Source organism: Marmota flaviventris, chromosome 7 (assembly GCF_047511675.1).
Source record: "Marmota flaviventris isolate mMarFla1 chromosome 7, mMarFla1.hap1, whole genome shotgun sequence".
Lineage (NCBI taxonomy): Eukaryota > Metazoa > Chordata > Mammalia > Rodentia > Sciuridae > Marmota > Marmota flaviventris.
Window position 1 is genome coordinate 41,010,262 of NC_092504.1, and position 13,046 is coordinate 41,023,307.

The 13,046-nt window shown below is 41.3% G+C and overlaps 1 protein-coding gene across 5 annotated transcripts in view; it reads right to left on the minus strand.

Moving 5' to 3' along the window:
• Positions 1-13,046, minus strand: part of Lnx1 (ligand of numb-protein X 1) — a 166,805-nt gene that overhangs the window by 116,413 nt on the left and 37,346 nt on the right. For 4 of the 5 annotated variants that reach the window (XM_071614280.1, XM_027938160.3, XM_071614282.1 and 1 more), the window contains exon 3: positions 3,592-3,639. The exons of the other annotated variant lie outside the window; for it this stretch is intronic. The gene's annotated coding sequence lies outside the window, so the exon portion shown is untranslated. The remainder of the gene's footprint in view (positions 1-3,591; positions 3,640-13,046) is intronic. 5 annotated transcript variants of the gene reach the window in all.

Consider the following 13,046-nt stretch of genomic DNA (forward strand, 5'->3'; position numbering starts at 1 on the left):
AGCTTAGGAAGAGTCAATTGTCTGGTTCGTGTGCTCTTGTGGGGACAGGGAGTATCTTGGGAAAATGAGAATTCATTCATTTATTGGAGATGGCATACGTTTGTGAATGTTGACCTTGCAGATATGTGGCCAGCACACTGTTCTGTAGTAGAGGGAAAAAAAAATGTCTTCTTCGTTGCTGTCTCTGTAATCATCATTAGACCTCTATTTTGTGACAGCTGTAAAAGTCTTTATGTCTGTATGATCTCCTTCCTCCTATAAACCAGGTGAAATATTCTCAAGCAGCTTTTTTGGTGGTGGTGGTTGATATTTTGAAGCTTGTCGTGTCTTGTTTCATACATGACTACTTCAATTGAACCAATTCCACACATAAAGAAATAAAATGTCCCTTCTCTATTAACTTTGACCTAAGCCTAAGCCTCAGAACTTCCATATCCTTATAGATAACCCCTTAAACAAACATCCTTAATCTCCCCAACTATAAATTACCTTAATTCTTCTTGAGCTACCCATTCACAGACTTACCCCTTAGATCTTGTTACCCCCAAGTCTACCATCTCAAAAGCAAAGAAATATGAGAATGCACTTCTCTTCTGTGTCCTCTGTCTGACCCAGTTGAGTTTTTCATTCCCATACTCAAATTTTACCTTCTCCTCTGCATTGACTATGCTGTGTGGATCTTGGACCCATGGAGGCTACCAAGACCCCATCTTCCCTGCCATGTTCAGATCTCAATTCCTTGCCACATTCTCTCCTTCCTAAGGACTTGGCAAAACCATGTCACCATCCTTCTCTCATCCTAGAAGCATGGGGATCAGTGCCACCATATTTTTTAAATTTAATTTTTATTTTTTTAGTTGTCAATGGACTTTATTTTAATTATTTATATGCAGTACTGAGAGTTGAACCCAGTGCCTCACACAAGTTAGGCAAGTGCTCTACCACTGAGCCACAACCCCAGCCCGCCACCATATACTGATGCTATGCAGTGGCAGACACACTTGTCACTCCCCTTGGCAATCTACCCAGGTATATTCCTGGTCAGTCCCTCTTCCCTCTCTCTCAGTAGTCACTTACCCTCAGTCCTCTGCCTCGTCTCCATGCATGGCTCCTCAAGGTATGGGCCCTGGATGCCAATCAACCTCACCCACATGTCCTAATCCTTTCCATGCCCAGAATAGCAGCCCCCTTGGCCTAGGAACACCATGTTAGCTGAAGCACTCCCCTGTCCCCATTGCATTGTGCCCATTGCCACAGGGAAACTGTTTGCTAAGCATACTGCCTGCTCCACCCTTTGCTCACTCTGCCCCAAGAGTCTCTGACTGGTAACCGGGGAAAAGCAACTGGGCAAGCTTGGTTTTGCTCCTCCTCTTTCTGTCCAGGGAGTGCTCCTGAGTTTTCCCCTGTTGCTCCAGGGGCTGTGTCTTTCCTGTTGGGAAGCTGCCTTGCCAGAGCTGCTCAGTTGGGAGCCGTCTAGCTCTGCTTCCTCGTTCTATGCTGATTCTCCAATTTAACCATTAGCATTTTGAAGGTGATATTTTGGCCTCTATAATCACCCTTCTAATTTTTCCTCAACCCAGATGGAAAAGAGGGGCAGTGTTCATTGGGGTTCCCCTGGGCTGCCTCTAAAACCTGATTGTGGCTCCCATAACAACCGGGCTGTCTCTTCTAGGCTCCTTCCCATGCAGCACCATGGTGACAGCGTTCATTTATCATTGCCTGGATAGTTATCATGCACTTTGCCTCTTACCTTACTGAATCTTGGCAGAAATCCCATGGACGGTGTTATTAACAGAAGAAGAAATTGACTCTTTGAGAGGTACTGTAACTTGTCCTACATGTCTGGCTGGTTCCAGGCAGACATGAGGCTCTCTCCCAGGCTGTTAGGAGTACAGTCTGTGCAACTCCTGCTCCATCTCAGAGCTCGACTCTGATGCGCTCTCCCCTGTGGAACCCTGCCTGACTTCCCTTCACAGATATTGGTGCCTGTTCTGTGCTCCTGGCAAACTCCATTTGAGCAATTATTTGACTGCTTCTAGTTTTTTAAAGACTTTCTCCTCTCTAGACTGCAAAGTAAGGAGAATAACTTCTTCTGTCATTTTGGGCTTAGTTCAATACCTGGAAGGGACATTGGATGACTTTAACAAATTTCAGTTAAAAGGACTAGAGATGGAAGGCTGGGGATGTAGCTCCGTGGTAAAGTGCTTGCCTACCATGCAAGAGACCCTGGGTTTAATTCCAGTACCACAATAAATAAAAAAAGACAAACAAACAAATAATAAAGAACTAAAGATGAATACCAAAGAAAAAAATGAAGGAAATACACATTGTTACATTAAATCCTGAGTCTTTTCCCAGGAATCAAGACCTATATGTTTTGGGACGGGAGCTATCACATTTAATTCTCACAGTTACACACAATAATCCCAATATTATTCACACATTCACTCACTTAAACAACAAATGTATGAGTTGCCTCCAATATGCTAGTTGGTGTCAAGGATAAAAAGAATTTGACTTTAAGGAATTTATTTCATAGTCAAGAGATTTATAGACAAATGAAGTGCAAGGTGGAGATTACCATGACAGAGGAAGGTTGCAGATGCAGTTACAGGAGACAGGGGGCCAGCTTGCTTCTTCTAATTTCAAGACTCCAAATTGTTAAAAAGCACTTGCCTGAGATCACCCACCAAGTCAATGGCAGAGCTAACGTTTGAGCACAGGCTGCTAGGTGGTAGATCCATCATCTTCCCAGGTCCCCAAACAGTCTTGCCTTGACCCTTAATCATGTAGGGCCACACAGAGAAGAAGGCTCATGAAAAGAAGGATCTCTATCTTCTTCTGGTTTTGAAAGTTCAATCACCCCAAAAGATCTAAACTTTTTAGGGTATCATGGTTCAAAATAATGTTAGAGGCAGGTTCTCTGAGTAGGTACAAAGACCAGCTAGGTCATAAATTTGGTTTCTATTTTCATGTCCACAGTCAAGGTTGGCTGGCTTCTTGACAAGGCTTTGAAAAATTTCTGGGCTGTGCGGTGACAATAACAACTGAATACTAAGATGAATTAAAGTCCTTTAAGTAGAGTTGGCATCTCAGTAGACCTTTATTTAAAAGATGCACACTTGAAGCATTATAAGTTTCACTTTTCATTCTACTTTTGTATGTTCAGTCTTCAGTAGAAAATAACAAATTGCTATATTTTTATGTCAACCATCCACACACCCCCTGGGCTTTATGCTGTTTAGTAGAGGACTCTGTTCAGGTTTAAAAGCACAAGTCTTCAAACATTTTCCCAAGGGGGTTGAAAATTCATAAAGTGACTTAAGGACACATACACACAAGAAATGTTCCCAAGGAAAGTAGTGGAAAGGGTAAAAGCAAGATAGGAACTGCATTGCTGGACCACGTGGGGGTGAGACGTACAGGAGAAGCCAGCTTTCTTGGTGGGGAAGTGTTTTCCTTCCAGTGAACTTTCACTTCCATGCAAGAAAGGGCAGGGCCTCCAAGACAGAAAACACACCAGAGAGCCCATCTCCACGGTCCTCCTGAGTGGAAAAATTGAGGAAAGAGAGAATAATGAAAACCACTCACCAGTAGTAGGTAGACGGCCTCTCAGTCAGCTTCTGAGCAACAGGGTCTCTGCAAAGGGAAGCTCATTTGACTTTTCTCCAATCATGAGGCATGAAAACACTCCTTTTCTAATTTGGACAATTACACTGGATGGAGAGACCTCTCTTCTCAGCCCTTTTAGAGCTGAATTCTTCACTGCCAAGGAGAACCCCAATAAACAGGTGCTAATCCATGGTGAGGTGCTCAAGGCAAATAAGGTTAGGCCTCTTGGTAGCCATTAAGCCACAGCAAAATGGAGCAGTGGGTGTGGACTCAGGGAGGGCTTGTCCTTCTGTTTCTGATAACTCTGGGCCCAGAAGTAGCTATCTCCTCCCAGTATGGAAGCTGAACTTCCAGTCTAGAGCTTACATTATCACCAAGTAATGAATACTTTCTTTGCAACTGTCCTTAGTCCATTATAAGACTGTGGGGTATTATTATAATGTACCTTCTCTGGAGTCCCCCGTTATTGAGTAGCTCAACTAATGTTGACTTTCACTGCAGTCAAGGGACCACAGTATAGGTGAGAGAGCAGAAGCTAATTCCTTCTGGGATATCAGAATACCAGAGAAGCAGCTTGTATTTTGTATTAAAATCCATTCAGCTTGGTCCACTGATAGCATATGGAGGGTTAAGAGCTAGATGCAGTGTTATTAACCAGTACAGATAGTACAGGCCCCAGATCTCCAAGTTCCTTGTTTGTGATGTCTTAATTTGAGCCTTTGTCGGTATCAGTGCCAGCCATCATCCAGGGTGACCAGACTGGTTCTTCCGGCTGCAGCCTTCCCCCTAAGATAGCACAGTCCCCTCCTCAACCACTTTCTCTTAGTCTGCCTAGGAGGTGGACTGGAAGGACAACCCTGACGAGTCCGCCGCAGTTGTACTCACGCCCCCAGATTGAGTGACTCTCACTAAGATGCCTCCCCAGGGTGACCAGTCCTTCTGAGTGATTAGACTGCACCTGAACATATACCGTTCCGTCGGTTCACCCACAACTCACAGCAGTTGTGAGTACACATGAGTGTGGCAGCAAGCAGGTGGGGTCCTTACTTTTCAGTACCATGTAGCCATGGGGTTTTGGCAGAGAGGACAGCAGTTATGCTAAGGACATCCCCTCCTCATCTCAGTTTCACACACCAATTCCTTGGAGCCCCAAGGTGGGTGAAGGTCTGGGAGGTTCCTGGTTTGCCTTCAACTCATCTCAAGGTAGCATCTTCTCTGGAATGAGGAACCAGGAACCGCATACCAGGGTCACTGACAGGCCAGTCCCCACTGACAGTCATACGAAAGCCAGTCTCTCCCAGCTGGGTACCACTGTTTCTGCCTGTCTCTCACACCCGTGCCTACAAGTCCTCCCACTCTGTGGAATCTGTAAATAGGCTGCGTTCTTCACCCCTGCTTGAATGGCTGCCACCTCCCATGAGCATCGTTGTCCTCCCTTGGAGAAGATCACACAAGATTTCATAGAATAGCAGAAGTGGCTCCTCATCACGAAGCCTTAGAATTCTACTGATGGGATAGAGTAAGACATGGAAACTGGGGTCTATCGATGCTCCTGCCCAAAGCAGTGTGAGACATTCCCCTCCAAAGTGTCATGGGGATTGGGGCCAAAGGTAGCCAGTGAGCCCTGCTGCCTGTGATCCAGACACCACCCTAGGATTTAGTCCAGGTCCCTTGAGCAGCAGACACCTTCAGGAGATAAAAGACCTATGACTTGATTAGGGAAAATAACCTGTATGAGCGCCCTGGGTTATGGCGTGAGAATGGCTGGAAGAGCTGTCAGACTGCAATTCAAAGCCAAGGTCAGTGAAGGAGGAAGAGGAAAGGTTGGGTGGAAGTGTGCTTGGGCCACAGGGCTTTCAGATCTACCCCGATAGATCATCTCGCTCTATTTCAAAGCCAGCTAAACCTGAAAGTCTAGAAAGTTGACAGCTTTCTTACTTTTTCGAGTGTGCCTTAGCACTGGCTGTGTGTATGAAGCTCCGAATCTGCTTTAGATACTAAAAAAAAAAAGGAAAACAGGCAAAAAATTAGCAGAGACAATGAGAGGACTCATCACTTGTCACTTTTTCTGTAAAAAGGTCCTTTCCATTTGTAAAATGCTAAAAATCAAATGATGCTCTGATCAACAAAATTCTTAATGATCAAAGAAAACATTTTTCCAATAGGGGAAGCACAGCCATGTCACAGTCAAGGCTGCCCAAATCTACTTGTGGTTTCATGAATTTGATGGAGAATAATTTACCCAATTGATGCTAAGTCCATTTGAAGTTGATGATAAGCTGCCGAATTTTGTTCTTACCCTTCATAGGAAAAAAATATTATTCTTTCCCCACTGACACACTAAATATACACTAGAAGCTAAAGCTGCACTCTATATTTGTCTTCTTATCACGAGTATGTACTTCCTGCACTGGATGATGTTTGAAGAAAGAAGAACTGAGACCAAATGAGAAGTGACATGTCTTTAAAGTCCTTATCCTTACAAGATGCTTAAAGTAAAGAGCCCATGCTGAAGTGGGAGTATAGAGGCCAGAAGGAGGAAAAGGAAATAGCCCAGGAACTTACTGAAACTGTAGTGAAGATTCTGAATTCTCCTAGGTGGTGGTATTGGGGGTCAGGCCAAGTTTTAACTAGACCTCAAAGGGTGTGCAAGGTCATATCTGATGTCTGGAATATACTTAGGCTCCGTTTATTTGTTTCTTGTAACCAAAAATCAATTATGATACCAGCCCAAAGTGAGAGACAGACTAAATTTTCTTTTATGTAATGAACTAGAAGGTAAATCCCCCAAGTCTAAGGATTTGTGCTCATGTTTGATTGGGAATTAGCCTTTTGGGTGGGAATGGCAGGTTACAGGTTAAGAAGAGAGGGTGCTGGGGCAGGAAACTGGAATAGAGGCTGCTATGCATGCACCAGATTCCAGGAGTGACATGCTACATTATGTGCCTCTGAATTCCCCTTCCAGATTAATGGAGTGGTTAAGTTTGTGATGTAAGTTTGTTTCCTCTCTCTTGAGTGATATTGGCTCCACCCATCTCACTCCGACACAAACTATCATTGGGTCCTGCATTCTCCCCTTGGTTATCCTACACCCTGTGTTGCACCTTGAAAATGGTCCCTTTCATAAGCTGTTTTCAATTACCTGACAAGGGCACCTGCTTCCTGCCCAGATCGAGACACTGGCTCAAAGACACACCCAGTCCTCTTTCCTCTGTTCCCAGGGCTTGTAGGAAAGCTGAAAATCCTGCTCCTTTTGTGGCCAGCAAATGTATAGATGAGATTAGAATCCGGAGAAAACTCAAATAATGGTCAAACCAACGACATCATTGTATCAAAATAAAAGTGTAAAAATAAAATCAAAAAAATAATAAAGAGAAGAAATAAAATTAGGTACGGTTGTCCTTTAGTATCCAAGGGGGCTTGGTTCCAGGACCTCCTGCAAATACCAAAATCCATTATATGATGTCAAATCCCTTATATAAGATGTTGAAGTATTTGCACATAACCTACCTACATCCTCTTCTATACTTTAAATCATCTCTAGTTAACTTATAATACCTAGGACAAAGTAAATGCTATGTAAATAGTTGTTATACTGTATTTAGGGAATAATGACATAAAGGAGTGTACATACATTGTTATGGTTTGGATGTGTAGCTTCCCCCCAAAAGCTCATGTGTGAGACAATGCAAGAACATTCAGAGGTGAAATATTTGGGTTATGAGAGCATTTACCTAATCCGTGAATTAATCCCTTGATAGGAATTAACTGAGTGGTTCCTGAAGGTGAGTAGGGTGTGACTGGAGGAGGTGGGTCATTGGGGATATACCTTTGGGGTACATATTTGATGAGCTGAGCTTGGTTTCTCTCTCTCTGCTTCCTGATCATCATGTGAGCCGTTTCCCTCCACCACTTTCACCATGATGTTCTGCCTCACCTCAAGCCCAGGGCGATGGAGACCCGAAGATACTTTTCTTCCTCTACAATTGTTCTTCTCAGGTCTTTTAGTCATGGCAGTGAAAAAGCTGACTAAAACATACATAGTTGGTACAGACTTAATTTTTTTGAACATTTTCAATCTGAAGTTTATGGAATCTGTGACTTTAGAACCTGCAGTTACGGAGGGCCAGCTGCACATCCATCCACCATGTAGTAGTGCCTCAGAGAACATGGCCTTGCCTCCCTCCAGCACTGTGCACCTGTAGTCAAGTTACCAACGACATCACTAAAGCCGAATCCAATGGTGATTGTCAGCCTTAATCTACTGCTTCCCCTTGCACCCCACTCCAGCCACACTGGCTTCCTTGCTCTTCCCTGCACATGTGAGGCGCACCCCACCATAGGACTTGGTAATGCCTGTTATTTCTGCCTGGACTACTCTTCTCTAGATGCCCACATAGCTACTCCCTTTTGTCCTTCACTTTTATTCAACAGGGCCTGTCATGACAATGTATAACTGCAACCTACCCTCTTATACGCTAGTGCCGTGTACCCTTCTCAACTTTTCTTTGTCTCCTCAGCAGTTAGCACTTGTAATACACCATGTTAACTGCTTCTTTGTTATGGGTATTGTTTATCACATCTTGAGATCAGGTGTCTTTGTTTGACCCACCAATGCCTAGACTAGAATGTAGAACAAAGTAAGTGTTCAATTAATATTTTTTGAATAAGGAAATAGCAGAGACTTTCCTATTACACTGAAACACACAATTTAACTGCATGCTGTTAATACGGTGAAATAAGGGTACAGACTTAATAATGGGAAGAAAAGAGGCACATGCAGAGGTAAAGAGATCTGAAACATAAAATTAACATCAGCAAAGGTGGAATTTAAGTGTAAAATCATTCAACAGAATAAAAAGAATAAAAAGAGGATATTTGGGCAAGACAAAAGACACTTTTTAATAAAGAAGATATAATGATCATAAAACTGTGTACATCAAACACCAAACATCTAAGAGGAAATCATGAACTCAAATAGAATTCCATGCCATGTATGAGTTTGTCGGGACAAACTCAACTAATATGTACAACTATTAAGCTCTAATAAAAATAAATAAATGAGTAAACAAATGTACCTGGAGCATAAAAACTCACCACTGTTGTATATTAGATCTCTAGACTCATTAACCCTACCTGTAGAAAACAAAAACTATTAGAAATATAATAACAGCTTGATTTTTTAAAAGTATAATTATAGTAGGTAACCTTAGAATGTCATTAGAATAAACCTGAAGCGGTGAGCAGGAGATTAGATAAGACAGAGATAGGCAAAATTAATGGAAGGCAATTGAATTATCTATGAAATGTTGAAAGAAATGAAAATAATTTAGAATCAAATCAAGTAGCAAAAAGATGAATCTAAAAAAGTGATAAAACAACCTCCCTCTCCCCAAACCCTGTGGTTTTCACACTCCTCAGAGAATTGTGGGAGAATACAGGAGACCCAGATCACAAAACCAGTGAGACTTAGGGTCCCCATTAGTATATAGAGAACAAGCCGCCTGGACAGCTAACTGCCATACCTAGAATGAGCATGGCATTAATTCTCACATATTCTAGTGACCAAAGGAGTCATAAAGGCCACCAGATTTAGAGTGATGGAGAAAGAGACTCTACTTGTAGATGGGGAGTGGCACAGACTCCTGACAGAGTGTGAAGGATGGGAAGAGTGGTATGGTACTCACTTGAAAAATACAATCTACTGCAACAGATGATTGGAACACTTAAAAATAAATTTTAACATATTATCATTTTAATTTGTATAAATTTAAGGTGCACAACCAAAATGTTTATATATATATATATATATATATATATATATATATATATATCTACATAGTGAAGTGTTATGGTTTAGATGTGGTGTCCTCCCCAAAGCTCACAGGTGAGACAGTGCAAGAAGGTTCAGAGGAGAAAGGATTGGGTTGTGAGGTCTTAACCCAATCAGTGATTTAGTCCCCTGACTAAGGATTAAGTGAGTGGTAACTGAAGTGGTAGGGTTAGCTGGAGGAGGTGGGAATTGGGGATGTGGCTTTGTGGTATATATTTGTAGCTGGAGAGTGGAGTCTCTCTCTCCCTGCTTCTGGATGATGGTGTGAGCTGCTTGCCTCTGCCACACTCTTCTGCCATGATGTTCTGCCTCACCTTGAGCCCTGAGGAATGGAGCCTGCCTTCTATGGACTGGGACCTCTGAAACTGTGAGCCCTTAAATAAACCTTTTCTCCTTTACAGTTGTTCTGGTTGGGTCTTTTATTCATAGCAGGAAAAGAAGCTGATTAAACCATGAAGTAATTACTACAGTTAAGTGTGTGTGTGGTACAAGTACCTAAAATATACTCAGCAAATGTACAGTATACAATACACTATTATTAATTACAGTCCTTATGTTGTATATTAGATCTCTAGACTCATTCGTCGTACAGAACTACAACTTTGTACCTTTTGACCTACATCTCTTCATTCTCCCCCTCACTCACACCTGTTACTCATTCTACTCAGTTTCCATGTATTCAGTTTTTTTTCAGATTCCATATATAAGTGAGATCATGCAGTATTTTTCTTTTTTCTGACATTTCACTTAGCATAATGTTCTCCAATTTCATTCTTGTTGATGCAGATGTTAGGGTGGGTGTGTGTGTGTGTGTGTATACCACAATTCCTTTATTCATTCATCAAGCAATGGATACTTTGGTTGTTTCCATACTGTGACTTCATGAACAAAGCTGCCATTAACATGGACATCAGATAAATTTATCAGGTGATGACTTCATTTTCTTTGGATACAACCCCAGGGAAAGGATAGCTGGGTCATATGATAGTTCTGTTCTTTCTTTCTTTTTTCTTTTTTTTTTTTTTAAGGAGCCTCCATAATATTTTCCATAACAGTTGAACCAATCTACCTTCCCATTAACAATGTAGCAGAGTTCCCTTCTCTCTACACCCTCACCAACACTGTTATCCCTTGTCTTTTTGGTAACAGCCATCTAACAGGTATGAGGTGACCTCTCAATGTGGCTTTGATTCTGTTCCCTGATGATTGGTGATGTTAAGCACCCTGTGACCATTTTTGTGTCTTATTTGGAGAAATGTCTATTCAGGTACTTTGTCCGTTTAATAAGATGGATTTGTTTGTTTGCTTTTTGCTATTGTGGTGTGTGAGTCCCTTACATGTTTTGGATGTTAGCCCCTTATCAGACACATGGACCATAAATGCTTCTCCCCATCCACAAGCTCCCTTTTCAGTTGGTTCATTGTTTCCTTTGCTGTGCAGAAGCTTATTAGTTTGATGTTGTTCCATTTGTTTATTTTTGCTTTTGTTTCCTGTGTTTTTGTTATTCTATTAAAAAAATCATGTATACAGGAAGACCAATGTCAAGGAGCTTATGTTTTCTTTCAGGTGTGTCACTGTTTCAGAACTTATATTAGGCCTATAATTAATTTTGAATTGACTTTTGTGTAAGTATGAGTTAAGAGGCCAATTTTATTTATTCATTTTTTTGCATGTGGATATTCAGTTTTCCTAGCACCATTTATTGAAGAAAATATTCTGTCTACATTGTATCTATCTTCTTGGTGCCCCTGTTGAAAATTAGTTGACCAAATATGCTTGGGTTTATTTCTGGGCTCCATACTCTGTGGGTCTTTTTTTTCAAGAAAACTAGTAAAATAATGTGATATATTAACTTTATATCACATAATTGATAGTGCAGTTAAACATGTTAAAGAGGTTTCATAACTAGGTTGTAAAATTTCCCTTAAAAAAGATTATATTTTCTGCCAAATTTATAAATTTAATAATATCTTTAAATTTAAAAGCTAAGTAATTATTAACCTCTTAGGATGTAAAAAGCTGGATAAAGCCTCACTAACACCACTGTACACTTCAGATCTTTGAAAGCAGTTCAGGGAAGGTGAGTTGCAGGATGGAAAAGGAGCATGCAGGATAATCTACAAAATCATAATTTTTCTTGGGTCCACTAGAGAGCTGAGGCTATAGGAGCAAGTAGCCTGAAATCTAAGGAAAATTTCAACATGCAAACTAGCTTACCCAAAGCAGAACATGAGAGAACAGATGTGCCAGGCACGGTGGCGCACACCTGTAATCCCAGCGGCTCAGGAGGCTGGGGCAGGAGGATTGCAAGTTCAAAGCCAGCCTTAGCAACAGTGAGGTGCTAAGCAACTCAGTGAGACCCTGTCTCTAAATAAAGTACAAAATAGGGCTGGGGATGTGGCTCAATGGCAGAGCACCCCTGAGTTCAATACCTGGTACCAAAAAAAAAAAAAAAAAAAAAAAAGAGAGAGAACAGATGTGCTATAAAAGCAGGTATGAAAAACTTGTAATGAGTTTCTGAAGCTAAGTTTAGAAACTCTAGAGCCCCAATTACAAGGGGAAGTCACATCCACATACAAGCTCTTCTCATAACAGAAGACATCAAGCCAAAATTCATCATTGATTCACTGAACTTTTTTTTTTCTTTTTTCCTATAGGGTATTGAACCCAGGGGCACTTAATCACTGAGCCACATTTATTTTTTATTTAAAGACAGAGTCTTGCTAAGTTGCTTAGGTTCTCACTAAATTGCTGAGGCTGGCTTTGAATTTGTGTCCTGCCTCAGCCTCCCAAGCTACTGGGATTATAGCATGTACCACCATGCCTGACCCAATTCACTGAAATTTTGAGAGAATACCATGCAGGATAAATCCCTGCCTCTCTACCTCATGAAAAACAATATTCTTAGACACATCACATTTAAACTGTTGAAAACCAAAAATGAAGAAAGAAGATAGATGGCAATCAGAGGAACAAAAATAGCAGATTTGTCAAACTATCAAAGTCAAAATACCATGTAAGAATATCTTTGAAGTGTTGAAGGGGAGGAAAACTGTCAACCCCAATTCTGCACTCCGTGAAACAGTCTTCCAAATAGGAAGGGAAATGAAGGCCTTTTCAGACATGGACTGAGAGCATTTGTTATCATCAGACATGCGTTACAAGAAATCTTCAGGGAAGTCGTTCAGGCAGAAGGAATGTGCTATCAGACAGAAACCTAGATCTACATAAAGAAATGAAGGACACTAGAAATGGGAAAAATGAATGGACTGCCGAACTCAGATCGCTTAACATACTTGGGAGTACTTCTCTACTCCAGACTAATGACACAGGACAACTCATCTTCCCCGAACTGCTTTCAAAGATCCAAAGTGTACCAACAATTGCTACTTATGTACAACTTGGCAGAAGACCTCTCAGTCAAGAAAGAGTGGGGCTGAATTTACTGAAGAACAAAAGGGTGGTCAAGTGGAAGAAAATACATAGTGAAGATAAGAAAAACTCATTGAAGTTAGATGAGCATTGAAAAATCTACTTTAAGAAAAAGAGATAAGGAAGAACTAAATTTTACAATTTATAATTTTAACAACTTAAAATGTAA